Source organism: Lissotriton vulgaris, chromosome 5, assembly GCF_964263255.1.
Source record: "Lissotriton vulgaris chromosome 5, aLisVul1.2, whole genome shotgun sequence".
Classification (NCBI taxonomy): domain Eukaryota; kingdom Metazoa; phylum Chordata; class Amphibia; order Caudata; family Salamandridae; genus Lissotriton; species Lissotriton vulgaris.
The window spans coordinates 766021345-766036868 of NC_141693.1; the positions used below are offsets into that span (position 1 = coordinate 766021345).

Genomic DNA, 15524 nt, shown 5'->3' on the forward strand with positions numbered 1-15524 from the left:
CAGGCAGAAGTGTATATGTTCAAGGGGGCTTAAAATTGTCAGAGGAAAATGGAGTATAACCTTTGATGACAGACTGATCTAAATACAAAGTAAGGGGTAACCAATAAAGCTCAACATTGCGAGAAGGTTTACAAGAGGAGGCAAAGGCAACATCAAGTCTGTGGGAATGACACAGGAGATTCCACCAACAACGAATGGAGAGTTTTGTAAGTGACTTCCAATTGGAGGCAATGTGTTGAAGTGCATGGGCTAGCATGAGATCAAGGAGACCCAGTGAATGTGAAGGAAGGGTCAAAGATTCTGAAAGACTTCCTAGATAAATAAGGGAATTGGAATAGGGAACAGAAAATGTGAAAATGCGTGAGATGCGAGACCAAATTGTTTCCAAAAACTTGAACAGAAGGACAAAGAAAGAAAAGGTGAAAAAGATCAGCCTCAGGTGTATTGCAGGTCCAGCAGTTGGAGGAGGAAGAGGAAAGGAAACGAGACAGGGAAAGAGGAGAAAGGTAAAGTCTATGATAGTAGAAAAAGATGGATTGAGTGAGGGATGCAGAGCGAGAGGTCTTCAAAGTTTTAATCCATAATTTATCCTAGAGAGAGATAGACCAAGAACAAGCTAAGTCCTTCTCCCAGGATAACTCTATCTTAGATTTGGGGCGATCAGGATTGGGGGCGGAAAAGAAGCGGTAGATAAGAGAGGCTTTAGGAACAGTGGAAAGTATAGAAAGAAGAGGGGAAGAAGGGGAAGGTAGTTCTGAAGAAGGTAGAGAGTAATAACGGTCAAGGATAATTTCCATGAGGATATAATATTTCTGTGCAAACGAGCGAGGGCAGTGAAATTGCAATTGAAATTGAGGAAAAGAGCGAGGTGAAGAACCATCAAAGAGATGATGAACCCAAATAATACCTTTCGATTGCCAAGAGGACCAGGAAATGGGTCTATTGTGCATAAGAATAAGTGAGTTATACCAAATGGGCGAAAGTAGAAAAGATTCACGAGAAACGGTCAGCGGGGAAAGTAAAGGTTTCAAAAGAGAAGAAGTATGTTTGAACAAAGGAGAGATAACATAAGGAGATTTAGAAGTAAAGCGAAGAACATCTTGAAATGAAAAGGGTAATAATAAAGAACGCTCAACATGAAGCCAAAGGGGAGAAAAAGGGGATAACTCTGACGATAGCCATCGAGAAGCCTGACGAAGAGAGAAGGACTTATGATAGAGTTGAAAATTTGGAAAATGAATTCCTCCATTTGATTTGGGTTTGCGAAGAGTCAATATAGATATACAAGATTTTTTCTGTTTCCAAAAAAATTTGGATAGGACAGAATCAATGCGATGAAAGTAAGTGGTCGGGATGTGGACAGGAAGCATAGAGAATAAATAAATCAAAATAGGTGCAATCATCATCTTGATAGAGACAAAACGACCCCACCAGGAAAGGAAGAGAGGATTCCAGGAGGACAGTAATCGTTCAATTCTAGAAATGGCTGCGTTCATATTAAGTTTGATAGAGGATGAGATAGAGTTGGAAAAAAGAACTCCTAGATATTTTATCTTATTACTATTCCAAGCGAAGCCTGTGGAGGTAAAGAAGTGTGGGAGACAATATTTAGTCAGTGGAAGAATTTCAGTCTTATCGGAATTAATTTTATATCCTGAAACAAGAGAAAACTTCTCAAACTCAGCCAACAAAGAGGGGACAGAGGAAACTGGATCTGAGATAAACAAAAGAATATCATCAGCGTAAGCAGATAACTTGAGTTGATGGTCTCCATATGGGAAACCAGAAATCGAAGAATTGTTACGAATAGTGGAAAGAAACGGTTCAAGGGCTAAGATAAAGATTAGCGGAGAAAGGGGACATCCTTGACGAACCCCTCTTTGAAGTGTAAAAGATGAAGTGAGCTGACCATTTACAAGGACAGAAGCTTTGGTAGTAGAATAAATTAAAGAAATAAACGAAATAAATTTAGGACCAAAACCATGCCATTTTAGGGAAGCCAGTAAGAAAGACCAATCAACTCTGTCGAAAGCTTTTTCAGCATCTACAGAAATGGCTGCCAGGGGGAGAGAAAGAGAAGAGGCTTTATTTAGAACATTAGGAAAAAGTCTAGAATTATCCGAGGTGAGACGACCTTTAACAAATCCGCACTCTTCTTTCCCAATGAGGGATGGCATGAAGGGGTCAAGACGTAGGGCTAGCAGTTTAGCATAAAGTTTATAGTCAACGTTAACCAAAGAGATAAGACGGTAATTTTTACAGAATTTAGGATCGCGACCTTCTTTAGGAATAAGACAGATAGTGGCATCTTGAAAGGAACCTTGAGCGAGACCATTGGAGCAAAACGATTGAAAGAGAAAAAGAAGTTTGGGCAAAAGAAGATCAGAAAAGTGTAGATAAAATTCGACCGGAAAACCATCGGGACCTGGAGTTTTGCCTTTGGTAAGGGAAGACAGTGCAGTGGAAAGTTCATGTAAGGTAAAGTCAGTTTCGATGTCTGAGAAGTGAAGATGAGAAGTATCCGGTTGAGGTATATTATCAAAATAGGATTGAAGAAGGGTAGGTGAAGGGGGATTTTCGGGAGTATACAAAGATTCATAAAAAGATTGAAATTGATGTAAAATATCCTTGTCTGTGTGTAGGAGAACATTAGAAGGGGAATAGATGGAATCTATGAAAGTTCGTTCTTTCCGCGACTTGAGGTAATTAGCGAGTAAGTTGCCTGATTTATTGCGACCTCCATAATAGCGAGCGCTACTACGAAGAAGGAAAGAAGAGGCCGAGTCAGTGATAAGTTTGTTGAAGGCAATTTTAGCTTGAAGGAGCTCAGAGGGCATATGTTGGGGAGGAAGTATAAAACCGATGCTCCAAAGATTTAATATGTGCCAAAGCAACAGTACGCTTTTGGAGAAACTGCTTTTTCTTTTTAGAAACATAGTCAATAAGAAAACCACGGGCTGTAGCTTTGAAAGAATCCCATAAAACATGGGGGGAGATATGAGGATCAGAGTTGAGCTGAAAGAATTCAGTAGTAAAAGAGTGGAAAGAGGTGGAAAAATTGGAGTCAGTTAGTAGGGAAGAATTGAAACGCCAGCGAGATGACTTAGGAAGAGGAGGAAGGAGGTCAAAGTCTGTAACAATAGGAGCATGGTCAGAGATTAATATATGTTTGATAGAGGAAGATAAAAGATTCTGAGATAAAGAAGAGGAAAGAAAAATATAATCTAGACGAGAAAAGGAGACATGTGGGGGAGAGAAGAAAGAGAAATCTAAATGATCTGGGTGTGTGAGTCTCCAAGAGTCAACAAGGTGGACCTGTGCAATAGTATCCAAGAACTGTTTATGGGACTTATGTAGGGTGAAGCGGACGGAGGATTTACGATCCATGAAGGGGTCAACTATCTGATTACAATCGCCGCCCAGAAGGAAACAATCATCTTTATGTTAGATGCATTTGGAAGTAATTGCTGGCAAAAAAGAAGAATCAAAGTTCGTGGGACCATAAACATTAAACAAAGTAATCAGAATTGCATTAATAAGTAATTTAGCTAATACCCAACGACCTTCATCATCTTTTTCTTCAAGCACAATCTTGCATTTGAGACGTTTGTGAATCAAAATAGCAACTCCATTCTTTTTATGAAGGGCCGGAGAGAATAACACAGTACCAACCCATTGTCTTTTCAACTTTAAAGATTCAACCTCAGAGAGGTGGGTCTCTTGGATAAGAGCAATATCAGGAGTATAAGAGGAAAGGTGAGATAGTACTTTCTGCCGCTTAATAGGATTATTAAAACCTTTCACATTCCATGAAACAACTTTAAATATTAAAACAGAGTAAACAATTCAAATTCGAAGAGTGCAAAATATACAATAAGAGTGGAAAACCAGGTGTACAAAGGCCGGAAATAAGAAAGTATGAGAAAAGAACCAGGGAAATGGGGAAAAGAGGGGATACAGGATAGGAAGAAAAGTTAGTGCGAAAAAAGGGAGAGAAAAAACAAAGAAGACAGTACAAATCCATAAGGATGACTGCAAACAACATACCTGAAGAGGAATACAAATAAGGGCTGTGGGGAAGTGGTGACGCGTAACAAGACGGAGCCGACCAGGAGCAGGGACAAGACCGCACCAAGACCTCACAGTACTACATAAGGATGATGCAGGATGAGGGGAGTAATTGGTAAAGTACAATTCTGTAAGAGAAAGAAAGGAAAACAATTAATAAGAGGGTCAAGTCTAACAAAAACAATATAGAATATAGGATAGAAACAGTATAAAATACAAGTAAGCGGGATATAAGTCGTAAATAAACACCATAACATACTAGGGGAAAATTAATAATGGGAGAAAGAACAAGTAGCACAAAAACTTGTAGTACATAAGTATAAGAAACAACAGAGTATCTAGAGATTAGAGGCAAGAAAATAGTAAAACCAGCTAGCCACTATTTGAAGGGGAGGATTCCATTCCATCACCATTCTGCAGAAGGATGAAGTTCCGAGGTTCACCAGGATCTTGAAAGGACCAAGTCTTATTTTGATGAGTCACTCTGAAGGTGCAGGGATGAAACAGTCCATAACGTGCTCCCATGGAGCGTAAAGAGGGGCAAAGGGAAAGAAATTCCTTACGTCTAGAGGCAGTGGCATTAGATACATCTTGGGTTAGAAATACACGTTGACTCTGCCAGGATACTTGTCGTTTGGCTCTAACTGCAGAAAGAATGAAAAGAAGATCTGTGAATTTCAAAAAAAGAATGATGACGCCTCGAGGTTTTGTAGATGTAGTTGTACGTGGTCCAAGTCTGTGAGCCCTTTGAATGCTGATGGACGTAGAAGGCGGCATATCCAGAAGTTTTGGAAGGAAGGAGGTGAAGAAAGTGACTGGGTCATCCCCCTCAAGGGATTCTGGCAGGCCGTAAACAAGTAGGTTATTCCTCCTATTGCGATTTTCCAAATCCTCTGTATGGTGTTGGAGTGAGAGAACAATCTTTTCCAAAGAAGTGATGCGTTGTGTGTTGGATTGAACCTCAGGAATTTGTTGTTCAATGGAGGAGATGCGAGCATCCATGGTCTCCCTCTTATCTTTCAAAAGTTGCATATCTCTACTTGTTTCCTCGACGAATGGGCGTAACGCCCGTATTTCTTCCAAAATCAAATCTATGGAGGATGAAGAGGAAGATTTATCCGGTGAAGGAGGATCTTGCTTTAGTCGTTTGGAAGAAGACGCTGGGGGTGACGCTTTATTTGAAGAGGATTGCAATGATGAAGAACGCTGAGAAGTAGAGGTTGCCATCTTAAGAGTCTGTGAGGAGGCGAATAAATTAGCAGGAGGAGTTGATGGAGTCTTCACAGAGGAAGTAAATATAAATTTAGGCTTGCGTAACTTGACCATACGAGAAAGACCAGTTTAATGATAACATGAGAAAAGGATGTGTAGAACTCAACACTTCGTATGGCAGAAGTTAGTGAAGTAGAGTTACCATATGCATGAATAGGAACCAAACGAAGGGCATTAAACTCTACTGACAGACTTTACTGAAGATCCCTGAGAGAAGACTGTCAAGTGGAACTTTGTAAAGCTTATAACATAGAGGGACCATCCAGGACATGTGAAATAGTAGAAGACGCAGAATGGCTGGAGCGTAATTCACAAGGGGCTGACGAAATCCTGGAATCCACAATTGTTAGACATAATAAAAATGCTGGAAGCCTCCTAATAAGCAGGTACACTGTAGAAAGTTAAGAGAGGCAATTCTGGAAGCATTGCTATGTATCCAGATGAAGGTGTAACATGAAGAATGCTCATTCAATAAACAGAAGCAAACATAGTACACATCAATAATGCGACAGTCATTGGGTAGAAAATGGCAGCATATCGAAGCAAGTGATGAAATAGGGCAGAAAACGATGTTCAAGCTGAAAAGACTTGAGGAGAAACCTTGGTATTCAATGAAGCTGTAGCGCGTTTAAAAACACGTTCAAAATGGCGGCTCTCTGATAGGCAATAGTCGCATCTTGAGTGAGAAATTCAAATTAGGCAGGGCGCATCATAAATAGCAGGAATGACTTGGGCGCTTACCACAGTATCCGCAAGATGAAGAGGAAAGAAAGCGGAGAGAGCAACGTTGAAGGACGTTGAGACATACAGAGGTCCGTTTGTGCTGAGGTGTACGCGAAATGGCGGATGCCCAAAACGCGCGTTTCCCAATATGCGACAGGCGCGTCACAATTTATAGTGGAAAAAACTGCACTTAAGGGGTCGGAGAGATAACCCAGGTGTTCACCGCCAGTTCCAGTGCCAAATAATGTCAAGCCGCTGTAGAAACAGTACCCTTCATATCGGGAAAACTGTTTGGAGAGTCTGTGATGCGGCGGAGCTCCGTAACTAGCCGGCCATCTTGCACGGTGTCCAAGCCACGCCCCATGATAGATTTGTTCTTTTTCTCACGTTCCTGTTGCAAGTGGAGTAAGTCCTCTTTGTTAGTTAGAATAACGCCTTTTGTTTTAGGAGTTAGGCTCAGAGAGGATACTTTTATGCAAGGAATGCTGATAATTGGGAGACAGTGTTCTTTCTCACTGAAGGAGGCCTGGGACTCAAAGTCATTGAGCCAGGTGCTAAGAGTATAAAAAATGAATGGAAAATCACCTATGAGTAGTGCTCAGCGAGATGAGGTGATCTCAGGGCGTGTTCTATGTTTTTGTGTTTTGTATTAGGGACAGTGCCCCGGGGGTTAAGTCAGGAGAGGAGGTGAGGAGATTGATGGAGAGGGAAGGAGCATCTTAGAACAACCTCTGTAGCTTTGGCTACTAAACTCATACAACATGAATGCACTTCTTAGGAAGTCTTCACGCGCTGACACCATTTTCTCATCTTACCTGGGGTATGCTAAGTAGGGATGTCACGGTAGTAGTAGTGCAGAGACAGACTAATGCTTTTCACTTATCCAAAATTAAGACTGATCTTGACGTGGGGGCAATTATTGCCTGCATTCTGGTTCTTGAATTTGTTATTCTTTCCATGATCCAGCGGTTTAATCTCACCCGTAGGTTTGGATTTGTATTAGTTCCCATGTATTTTTACAAACTCGTCTTGAGGTGTCCGTATGCCCAGTTATTTTTAGCTTTGTAATAAACCCACTAACTTGGAATTCAGAGTCTGTGATTCTTCAGAATCATAATCCTTCGAAATTGTTAGTTTGTTTTAATGAGCTATTTCTCCCCTCTATACTTCTCAGCAGGTAACAAAGATCCATTGACCAAGGGTTCCAAAGTAAAATTGTAGGGAGGAACCCAACCCTATCAATTATAATCAACATTCAACAAGGAAATAGGTCGATAGTTTTTACACTCATGGGGATCTTTACCATCCATGTGAGTAAGATAAATTACAGCCTCCTGAAAAGTCAAGAAGTGTAAGAGGATATAGTAAAATGATTAAACATACAAAATAAGTGGGGGGCATGGCCTAGCGATCCATCATGGTGGCAAGCTCCTCTCAGCCTGAGCCAATTATCCTCTAAAATATCCTGCTTCCCCGGACATATTTAGTTCCAAAAATGTTTCATGCCAGCGGCATTACAGCACAACCGAGGCACACGGAGGAGCTGAAGCGGCTGTTGTAGCAGCTGCAGCGGCCTGTTGTCCGGATGGCATGGCGAGTGGGGCCGTGACGGGGCCACCTGGGCGGCGACTGCAACCGGAATCTGCACCCGCGGTGGCACTGGAGTGCTCCGCTTGCGGAGGGCTGCCTCAGAGCCAGATACGCTCTCGATGGTCGTTTGTGGGTGGAAGCAGCCGCAAAGCGATTTTGGGTGAGGCCGGGACGACATCGGCTGCCTACCGGTGAGTGCCTCTCGCACTCAGGATCTCTCTCCCCTCTACTGCTTTTATCTCATCTCGGCAGGTAGATCGGGCCAAGCGGAGGGGCTAGTGGACACATAGCGGCCCTCGTCCTACTGTGGGGTGGCTGGATCCCGGGCCAGTGGTGGTGAGAGCTCTGGGATCACGCAATACTCCGATGAGGGCTCTAAGGGCCCCGGTGCTCTCTCGCGCCCTCTGGGCTGTCAAATACACGGGCGTGGGGCACAAAGACGTGACAGCTGGGCCCGCGAAGCCGCGATCTTATCCTTGTGGAGGGTGGCCCTAGACAGCAGCGCAGCAGTGTGACCACCGATCCGTGAAGGGGCGGCAGGGCCTTCCAGTGGAGCGGACTCCATCATCGGTACCCTGCAAGCTGGGTATAGTGTGTAGCCACTGCAGGTTGCAGCCACCTCATGAACACTTTGCTATCCCTTAGGAGGACTGCACATCGTGGATTAATTGAGAGGGGAACGGCTTGGAGTGGGCTGGTCCCCATCGCTGACTGTTCCTTAGAGAAGAGCTGAACCTGCTACACCCTCCTAGCATTGGTCATCGGAGTGGGCCTGACAACATACTACCCCTGGTTGGAGGAAGTGACGGGCAAGTGGATGGTGGGGCACCCATTGGGGGGGTGGAGACATGTCTGTCTGTGGAAGCTGCCGGGTCAGTGATCGGTGCGGCTTGTGGGCAGGGGGTCTCCACCCGAGCCTAGGTTTCCTGAGTGACCAGGCCCAGAGATGACTCTGGTCAGTAGACCAGGCAGGAAACAAAGCTTTTCACAGCCCAATATACACAAGCGGGGATCATCCAGCCAGATTGCTCTAGGACTAGGGACTATGGATATGATGAGGACCTTTGTTTATTGGTGTAGGGGGTGGCTTGGCGTCTACAATGTAGTGATGGAGCAGTGCAACTGAAGGGGGTTATATTGTTTACGTTCTTTTGTTTCTATTGGAAATATGTCATCTAAATGTCAATGTCGCTATTCGGCAATATATATTGTGCAGAAGTCTCCTGGGCAACAGGGCTCTGCAATGTATCTGATATTTGACACAATAAAGTCTGTTTCTAAAAAAAAACATAAGAAATAAGTAAGTAAGAAGAATCTTAGAAAAGTGAAGGTAAAAACTGTGAAGCCATCTGGCCCTGGTGTGTTCCCCAGCTTCAACAATCTTAGAGCTGCATCAGCTTCCTCAAAAGTAAGATCATTCTCTAAAGAGTAAAAATACAGATTTAGGGGAATAGGAGGCAGGGTATGTTCTAAGTAATATACAATTAGAGAGTGATGAGAAGTTGACTCTGGGGTGAAAAGAGATTTATAAAAAATTAAACAATTTCCTTTAAAATAGCCTGATGCTTAGAAGTTGACTGTTCCGAGGACATTGAAATCGAATCAATAATATGTCTCTCCTTTCTACCCTTAAGGTAATTTGCCAATAGTTTACCATCTTTATTCCGCCTCCTTTTCTTAAGACGGATAGAATCAGCTTCCTCAGTAGAAATTGTATTAAATTGTAGTTTGGCTTGAAGCAAACCATGAAGGTCAAAATATAATTTAGAAGTGAAATATTTAGTTTCCAATGATTTTATAGAAGAAAGCAATCTAGGATGTTCTTTGTTACGACTTTTCTTTTTCTTAGACATGTTATTTAAAATAAAATAAATCTTGCACCAAAGCCTTGAACGCATACCAGAGTAAAGAAGGAGAAACATCTATGTCATCATTAAATGAAAATAATTCGGAGGCAAATGAAATAAATGAGGTAGAAAACTGAGCATCCTGCAACAGAGAATTATTAAATCTCCATCTATGTGAAGGGGAGCGAGGGGGAACCAAATCCAAGTCTGGTACAACCATAGCATGATCAGAGATAACAATTGGGTCAAATGAGATTGTATATTACATTGCGCAAGAGATTTAGAAAGAAATATGTGATCTAGTCTTGAGAGTGTACCATGAGATGCTGAATAAAAGGTATAATCTCGTGCAGTAGAATTAGACAATCTCCAGGAGTCTACCAAGGAACCTTTAGATATAGCAGAATGAAATTGCTTATACATTTTATTAGGTACAAACTGAACCGAAGATTGCCTATCTAACAAGCATTAAAAATGCAATAGGTCTCGCAGTGACATTATTTAGAGCTATAGATATTGCAAATTACAAATCTGTTAGCATTATTGTTTTTTTTTAAATAATATAATTACATTGCAACTATAAATATAACTAAATACATCGTAGTAAATTGGCGGTGATATAAAAGTGTACATTTTGCCAAGGTTACGAATGTTACAAAGTTTGGTAAGGAAATGTAGTCAATGCTGCACATTGTGTAATGTAATTTCATAATATGAATAAAACTGACTTTTTGTACTATGGATTAGTGTCATTAGGAGGTATTTGTGTTAGAGGAGAGTATTGTATACTGTAAGAGCTTCAAAAAGAAGGCTTGTGTTTATGAATGTGGTACTATGTTAAATACTGTGTGCTGTGAAACGTTAAGAAATATGTGCAAATAAAATATTAACAGTGGACTAAATGATGTGACAGGAGTAATGTTTATGTCAACTGTTTTTAAATAAGAGTTGAGTATTTTTTGGTTTTGTTATTGCTAGTGTTAGCTGTTTGCTTGCTACTATATGGTGATATATACAGTGTGTGAGTGTAAGTGGTAACTTGATAAGTGGCTTTGTACAGTAGGGGTTCAAGTATGTACAGGTTCAGTAGGCATCTGTACAGAGTAAGGGAGGACTGTGGTTGAGTAAATATTATGTTTAGTATTTAGGGCGTGTGTGGTGTTTAAGCAGTCGGGGTGGTTGAGCCTAAATAAATGCATGTGTGTTTAAAAAGTGGAGTTTTGAGGCATAAGTGAAGGTATATGCAAGCATTTAAGGTTTGAGGGTAAATACAAAAGATGAAGTACTGGTGGAATGGGAATGTGTTAAAGTGTAAGGACTGAAGGTATGTGGTAAGACATGTGTTAAGGTGAAATGAATGAGAGCATGTGTAAAGCAAGGTATGTGTGAAAGCCCGCATGTGTGAAGCTTGATGTGTGGAGTGGGGGTATGTGTGAAAGCCTGCATGTGGGAAGCTTGATGTGTGAGACATGTGTAATGGAAGGTACGTATAGGAGTTTAATGATTGAGTTGCGTGTGAAGGAAAGCATGTGTGAGAGTTTAGTAGTGGGGGCATGTGTGAAGGTTGATATTTTAATGTGTGAGGATATGTGTGATACATGAATACATGAAATACATGAAAAAGCAAGTAAATGTTGCTAATTAACAGGACACAAAAAGGGTACACTATATAACTCTCAAGCATAGTTAATTGCCCTGCTAAAAGTGTTTTTGGGAGGATACAGGAAGTGTACTTAATTGACCTGCTAAGTGTTTTGTGAGACATACAGGAAACAGGAAATGTAGTTAATTGCCCTCCTAAGTGTTTTTGAGATGATACAGGAAACAGGAAGTGTAGTTAATTGCCCTCCTAAGTGTTTTTGAGATGATACAGGAAACAGGACGTGTAGTTAATTGCCTTGCAAAGTGTTTTAGAGGGGGGGATGGAAACAGATGTCTAGGCGTACATTAAATGAATTGTTACAAGATATGTGTGGCATTTCTTTACAATTGTGAAAAGAATTGCTAAATAGATAGTGGAGCTGATAAAGGCATTTTAATTTGTGTAACATTAAACACATAGAGCGCAAACAAAGCAAATAGATTTTGAACTTATAATATGTGCAATCTCCTGCAGCTGGTTATAGCTTTTCGACAAAACACCGGTAGATTAACTTTAAAGTACTTACATTTGTTAACTACAAGCATTGGCATAGCCAATAGGTCTCACCTTTGGGACCTTATAAGGGCTTAGGCATGCAGCACATTAAGAAACAAGAATGCGAATAGTCCTGGTTGATTTTAGGTGTCTGTCAGTTGTCGTGTTACATATTTGGATGCAATCACAGAAAGCTGAGAGAGGAAGCAAAATACAGTCGCCAACATTAGGCTACACTAAAATATGGTTTAGTTTATCACTGTAACAAGGCTTTCACAAACAATACCACAACTGTACAGTAAGTATAGGTGTTGAAGATGAATACACTTACTTTACCAGTACTTTATGTTCACCATAGATAAACAACAGAGTACGCTCACAACAGGTATATTCAGGACGCTGAACTAATGCCCATTCTGATGGTATATAGCTAAATAACCTCCCCTTAAGCACAAAAGCAGTCTGTCTGGGAGCTTGGCCATCTTAGATGCAAATGCAGAATGTCTGGAAGCAGTGGCATCTTAAATGCAATAGCAGTATAGCGATCACCTTATACACAAAAGTAGGATGCCTGCAAGCGTGCCCACCGTAAGTACACAAACAAAAGGAACGCTCCTCACAAAAGGCTCCAGGGGAGTGAAGCGGAGCCTCGGCGCCTGCTGTGGAGCACAGAAGCCCTCTCCCTCCTGCAGACTCTGTGCTCCTCTTCAGGCTCGGGATCCCGCCTGCAGGAGGAGGTTCGGCACGGACAGCTCGAGAGCCGGGCCCTGCCTCCCCCCTCGCCCCCTCCAGTGGTGCTGCCCACGGTGGCTTCCCAGGCGCCGGCCTCCGCAGGCTACAGTGGTTCGCTGGCTGCTGGCTTCCAGAAAAAAGCATTGAAAATGCAATAGGTCTTGCCTTTGATTAAATTAAAGCCATTTGCTTTGCTAATGGTATTGTATAGCAAAGCAAATGGCTTTAACTTAATGAAAGGCGAGACCTATTGCATTTTTTTTTTTTTTTTTTAATTTTTGGAAAACCTTTATTGAACATTATAGGCAAACAAATACGGGCCTACAACCCACCGGCCGGCCTCGAAATCGTTTAAAGCACATCAGCAAGCAATTGGGCAACTCAGCAGCATATCAAAGCAGAACACGATTAATCCAAGTTACACTGTAAGTAGGTGCGCTGCCGAGAGGTAGGAGAAGTGAAGGTTTAATTTTAAAGTTTTTAAAGGTCCAGAGTAATAGGAGCCAAGAAGGATCAGAGTCCAAACAATCCGTACCAGGACCGAAATGGGCAACAGTATTCAGGAACATCAGCGAACATTATCTATTAAACTAGAGGCTGGTGGCGAGTAACACAGGAGAGAAGGCGATCAAACATTATAGTACACCCCAGCCACTACCCACATCGCGCCAATCCACCCCTTGACCCAAAGAAATAAGAAGAAGAAAGAGTAGAAGAAGAAGAAGAAAAATAAGGCCCATAGTAACTGAACGAACGAAGAAAGAATACCCCCCACCCTACACGCATGCAAAGGCTACGGCCTACCCCCCCTGAGCAGTGTGTCTGTCGCCCCAAGAGTACCCGAAATTTAGAAGCAAGAAAAAGAAGGAAAAGAAATCACATAAGACCGGAGGAGGGCCAAATAGATGTCCAAAACAATCAGCATTGTTACCCTCGGCCACCCGTCCCCGGACCCTGACCCTGTATCTGACCAACATTTAACTCCCACAATTGTCCATTACAGTCCCAGCAAAGCACACAACCAGATGCAGCCAAAAGGGAGAAAACATCCTCAACCTTGTCCCCTTCGATCCAGCATGCCGACGGAGTCCAGTTCTAAAACAGCCATCTTGGACGGAGAAAGCAAAAGTAAGGTCCACTGCAGCGCCCGATGCCAGCCACCAAAGTCACTCCACCTCAGAGCCAAACGGTAAATGTCCGACCAAAAAGGGGCAACGCACAACCGCAATGCTTGAAGGGCAGCCGACCAAAACAGCAGTTGCAACTCCAGGATGGGCCGGTAGGACCCACGATGAAGCCCCGAAACAGTCGTGCGGCGAGGCGCCCAGACACAAACCTCCAGTCTCCGCCAAGGACCAAGATCTCCACACGTCCCTGCAGCAATACTGGGTAGCCCGGCAGCCACCACATCTCTCTTATCCAGCACCATCAAGTCCGTCTGAGCAGGCTGGTAGTCGCAGACAAACACAGGGTGTGGCGAGGTGCACAGCACATGGGGTTCAACATGTCCATCCGAGGGCTCTGTATGAACAGAGATATCCAGTCGGCATTCCACGTCCAGGGCCATGTCACGCACAGCTACATGGAGATCTCTCAGGGCATACATAATATCAGCAAGTCTGAGGGATGCCGCAGGATGAGAGGGAGCTGCCGTCTCATGCACCCTGGGAGCAGGATCACACCGTAACCCTCGAGACTGGTCGCCGCCGGCCATCGCGTCAGCAGCCCACCCGTAGCCAGTCCTCAAATCACTGCCACTCCAGGGAGCACAGTAGCAGGACGGTCCCCTTCGCTTGGCCCCGGCGTCAGTGCAGCACAATCCGCTAGGAACACGCCAAATGGCCGCCGGGGGTAGAGAGTCCCAAATGCCGAGCGCCCAGATCAAAATGGCTCCCGGCGCAGCGCTGGGAAACAAGAAGATGTCTCGAGCCATCCACAGGCTGGAGAGAGGGTAGAGTCTATCGTCCACGGCGGTGACACGAGTCTGGCGCGAAGGCGTGCAGGACAGGGCGGCTCGCTGCAGCAGGGAAAACAGTGCGGCGATAGCTCTCCATCAGCCGACCCCGTCCTGCTACAATGTCAGCCGTTGTTGCAGCTTGGGACGGCAGCCTCCGGAGAACAAAGACCCGGCCTCAGCACTGCAACACTGTAGCAGAGACCGGGACACCTCGCCGTCTCTGCCACCAGGATCGCACCGAGGAGCACACCGCTGGACTCAGGAGCGCCTCACGGTTCCAGGACGCCGACAAGTGGGCAGGATAACGTGCAGGATCAGCGGCGTTTCGGGAGAAGAACGAGAGGGTCGGCGGAGCCGAGGGATCAGGCGGCCATCTTGGTCACGGGCTAGGCTCCTCCCCCCCTATTGCATTTTTAATGCTGGTTTCATTTAGTAGTTTTATAAAGCGCCGAGTGTCACCCTTCGGGTGCTTTGAGTGCTTGGCTCAATGTGTCTGTTTCGCGCAGACTCTGAGGCTCGCTAACGTGAATATTTGAGAGTGTTAGGTTCGTGGACCAGTGCCCACAGGCTACCGTAAAGTATTTCTTCCCACAATGCACCTTGGCTGTGGACCTGCTAGCTCCCAGCCAGCCCTCAGTGTATTTGTATTTGTATTTGTATTTGTATTTATTTATTTGTAAAGCGCTAACATTCATCCTGAAAGGACATCACGGCGCTGAAGAAAGTTGCAAGTGATTTGACATCAGCTCTGATTGAAAATTATTGATCTGGCCTGGGAAAGAGGAATGTTTTCAATTGTTTCTTAAATGAGACAAAGCAGTCATTTGTTCTAATTTTAGGGGGTAGCTCGTTCCACTTTGTTGCCGCAATGTGAGAGAAGGCCCGCTCTCCCATCCTGACAGTACGAGCTCGGGTGATGACTGCTCTTCCTAACGTCATAGATCGTAGGTGTCTAGAGGGTATATGAAATCTGACCCTGTCATGTAGGATGGTGGGGCCTGTGCCGTGGAGTACCTTATGAGAAATGCACAACAGCTTAAAGATGGCTCGTTGCCGCATTGGGAGCCAATGAAGCTCACGCATGCAACTTTTAGCTGAATCATATTTTCTTTTATTGCAGATGGCTTTGGCAGCGGCATTCTGAACCAGCTGTAATTTAGAAAAGAGATAATCCGCCATTCCTACAAACAGAGAGTTA

At 43.7% G+C, this 15524-nt stretch overlaps 1 protein-coding gene across 1 annotated transcript in view; it reads left to right on the forward strand.

The window, feature by feature from the left end:
* LOC147711527 (claudin-16-like) overlaps nucleotides 1-15524 on the forward strand; it is a 405965-nt gene that overhangs the window by 44369 nt on the left and 346072 nt on the right. The gene's annotated exons all lie outside the window — the stretch shown is intronic.